Genomic DNA, 4270 nt, shown 5'->3' with positions numbered 1-4270 from the left:
GCTGAACCTACTTCACTTGAGGTTATTTCCCTTTAAACAACAAAAATTGATTCAGGCTCTCTTTTTTAAAGAAAAGCCCAATGGTATAATATGCAGTAACTCAGGGCGTTGAAAAGACGACTGAAGAATCAGTCTTTGAAAAGAACAAAAGGTCTTTTGAGGTGTACATTGTGGGGATGTGACTCTCATAGGAGCTCCTTTGTTTTCAGGTGTTCTGCTCTATGTGCTAATTCCAGAGAGAGGTCTGGTGGTCTTAGTTGGGTCTTTTCCCACTATTTGAATAAGGGAAAAAAAAGAGCTTCTTGATTCATCATCCTACCAAGTCTGTATTCATTGGAGGACAATGATATTGGTGGTTTCCAAAGTAGAAGCGATGAGCTGCTTGGTCTGCAAACCCTCAGATATTCACTGCAGCCCCAAAGGAGCTGGTTCCCATGAAGCCAGATCTGGCAAATAAAATGGTGTCCTAGAATCTCAGTCCCACATGAAAACAATGAAGCCATTACTAAAAGTATTAAGTGATAAGAGAAGCTGAGGATAAGCACCAGGTCACAAACACCAAATGAAGATGATAACGATACCTACTTTTATAGAGTATGTGTGAGGAATACATGAGATAATGCCAGCATACTGGTGTATACTATAACACCCAATACTTAGTAAGCAGTCATGTGTGTTATCCTTCTTAATACAGTCCCCAGATTTTCAAGTGGACATTATTTCTCTATAACTTATTCCTTTCAGATGTTCATACTCCATCTCTCTTATCATGAAAGTTTTCCTGCCTAAGAGAAGCTGTATTCAGAAGCCCCTGTTAGATGTCTTCATGGTTAGGGCTGGAGTACAAAAGAAACAAAATGGTTCACTTTGCCCCCTCTACATTAAGCTTGACCATCGCCATGCTAAGCACACTTCCCTCCTGTCTGTTACTCTGGACTTCAGGTCACCATATAGAATAAAGATGTGGAATAAACATTTGACTGAGGTGGGAAGAGAGGAAGGGGAAGAGGAGATGAAAAGTGGATGAGACCAGGAGTGACGGGCATGGTGAAAGCTCTTTGAGAGTTTGCAGATTCTTAGAAGCCAAGAGGAAGAGTAAACCTACTCAGAAGTGCCTCTGACCCACAATCCTTAAGAGTCCAGCATCCTATGGCCAGGACCCTTTAATGATCAATGGTCATTGAAGGCACCAGACTTATAGGACCAAGACATATGGAGCTTCCCAGCTGCCCAGTTTCAACCTAAGAACTGCAGAGAAATGCTTGGTTCCTCAGCCTCAATTAGCCTCAGGCTGTTAAAATTCTACTCTGCTGATTGGAGAATTGCTAACAACTTTCTCTTCTCCAAAGGCCATTTAAACTTTTAGGAGGTTGTACTTCTACCAGGTCAATATTAATTGGAGCCGGTGCTGACATATGTAGATATTGGAGTGACAGGCATCACAGTGACTCCTGGTCTTCCTTCTCATCCAGAAATATGTCTTTCCCTTGAGAATAACAGTTCTTACCTTCTCTTTCTCTATGACTGATTATAAAATTTAGCTCATTATTGTGTTACACGGTGCTGTAAAATATCTGGGGAGAAAGTTCATATTATAGATTATCTGAAACCCAAAGAATATAAAGCATTGTTCTTGGCAGAGGAGATACAATAATAGTGACTGAATTCAGGAGACAGCATGTTTTTCATAGTCTAGGGAGAGACTACAATCTTAGGTTTTATGAAATTATAATTAAATGAATATATAGGAACAAATAATATATTGCAGACACAATACATACAGACTTCCAATTGACCTCCAGTGAATTTCCTGTTCTTGAAATGCCAGAAAGGGAAATACTTGACAGATGGGCCATCTATGCAACACATGACACTGATACCCTCAATTTGTTTCATATACTACAGGAAAGTTGAATCCGAAACTACGGTTGTATGATATAACTGAATGTGCATGTATTTATTTAAATAATATACATATATAATCAAGAGAACCCTAAATGCAAAGCAGTTTTTAGACCGAAGTTCCTTAAATGTCCAGGATTTAATTTGTAACTTAATTCATAATAACTTTGCTATTTAGTCACATTTGATAACCTGTTTCACAGGCTGCATCTTGTAACTAAATTATAGAAATCAAAACTTGGCGACCATTAATATCTAAATGGAATCTCTAAATGGGGATCAATTCCATTACCAATGAGAAAACTGGATTTTTCCCAAGTTTGTGTAGTCTACCTGAAATCTTTCAAAAGATTGACTTTAATAATTAATTGGACATCATGAAGACAATCTAGTCTACATAGCAACAAAGATTCAACTCTACAAATAGTAAAGATGTTACTCTTTAATCATTATTAATCTTCCTATTTAAAAATGAAAGACACAGTCATATGTTTTGGAAGGCCTCTTTACTTCCAAATAGGGGTTTATCAAAAAAGTATCTGGATTATTTACTGAAAATTTTACTTGTCCTAATATTTTGGCACAAGGAAGATAGCCTCACATGATATACTCTACAACTGCATCAACCCTGCCTCATTTCAGAAAAAGTATTTGACCAGGAGTTTGGAGCCCCCTTGCTCCTGTCACAGCTCTAACTTCCAGTCCCAGTCACTTTGGATAAATCAATAAGTCCTATCTAGGCCCTGCTTCCTTCAGCTATGAAGGGAGATAATACCTCCTCTGCTAAACTGAGTTATGGTGTAAGAGCCAAAAGTGATCAGAGATGGAAATTCACCTGACAGTGATTATGGGCTGTAAAGCAAGTGTATCTATATTTGCAACCACAGTTCCTAATTGTTGCAAAGCTCTCCAGATTGTCTGGCTACCCTATTACCACCCAATAATGTAAAGCCTTTTGCTTTGAAAAGCTCTGACAGGTCTTCATTTTCTCAAGAGATAATCTCTCCAGGCTTCTTGGTGTGGCTAATCAGTGGAATTCTGACATTTCCTGGTGTGAAGACAGTGTACTAAGTTTTATGAGGTTGAGAAACTTGTCTCCCAAACAACACTGACTTCTTCCCATCCTGCTCCCCCAGGCCCTGGCCCTCCCCCTTCTCAAATATCAATAGAACTTCACAGCTCTCAGAGAAGGAAAGCTATCAGTGCCTATGCAATAGCTTGAGAACCAGTCACTTTATGTGTCAACGTGACATGTCTAGACATAACTGGCTTTATTGTTTGGAACTGACTTGGAGATGGGGCACTGAGTGCCTTCTGTACAGGTGGTAGGTGCTAATGAATGAGTTGGTTGCCACAGAGATAAACTAGGCTGACAGGGAGAACAATTAAAACGATCTTGTCGCAATGCCAATGTTATTTTAAAATTTAATCATGCTGTAGGGTGGCTTAATGGGAATTTCTTTTCCTAAATAAAGAAACCAAGCCAGATGCCCATGCTGTTAATGAGCTTCTATCTACATGACACAAAGCAAGATGCTGTTTTGATAATGAATCACGTTAATTCATAAATGTAGACAGTAAAGCAGCATAATTCGGAACCCAAGGCTGGGTTTTCTCACTCTGATTTACTCCATTAAGTTTGTACCTTGGTGAAGCCAACCCAGTTATTACAAAATGTCTTCACTTTTACTATACAGACTCAGCCTGAAGAGGGTTATACCATGGTTAAGGGTGAAAGAAATACGAACACATGGGAGAACTATAAGAACCAATTGATCAACTTTTAACTTCTAAACCAGAAGAAAATAGTTCTAATAAGCCATATTTTCTGATCATAATAATTAGTGTGGTCCTAAGTAGAATAAAAATGAGTCATCTGGGACTTCCCTGGTGGCTCAGTGGTTAAGAATCCGCCTGCCAATACAGGGGACACGAGTTCGATCCCTGGACCAGGAAGATCCCACATGCCTCGGAGCAACTAAGCCCGTGCGCCACAAGTACTGAGCCTGTGCTCTAGAGCCCGCAAGCCACAACTACTGAGCCCACATGCCACAACAACTGAGCCCGTGTGCCACAACTACTGAAGCCTGTGCACCTAGAGCCCGTGCTCCGCAACAAGAGAAGGCACCACAAAGAGAAGCCCATGCACCACAATGAAGAGTAGCCCCTGCTCCCTGCAACTAGAGAAAGCCTGCATGTAGCAACGAAGACCCAACGCAGCCAAAAATAAATAAATAAATAAATAAATTTATAAAAAAGACAAAAGGGGAGTTATCTTTACCAGGTAACACCATTAGTATGAGACTAATTGATTTTTCACTTTTCGGTATGTGCAAGTGAGTAGGAACACAGAGGCTAAGATCTTTCC

Source organism: Lipotes vexillifer, unplaced genomic scaffold (genome assembly GCF_000442215.2).
Source record: "Lipotes vexillifer unplaced genomic scaffold, Lipotes_vexillifer_v1.1 scaffold1212, whole genome shotgun sequence".
In the NCBI taxonomy this organism is placed as follows: domain Eukaryota; kingdom Metazoa; phylum Chordata; class Mammalia; order Artiodactyla; family Lipotidae; genus Lipotes; species Lipotes vexillifer.
The sequence above is the reverse complement of the archived record's forward strand: the minus strand, read 5'-3'. Positions refer to the sequence as shown.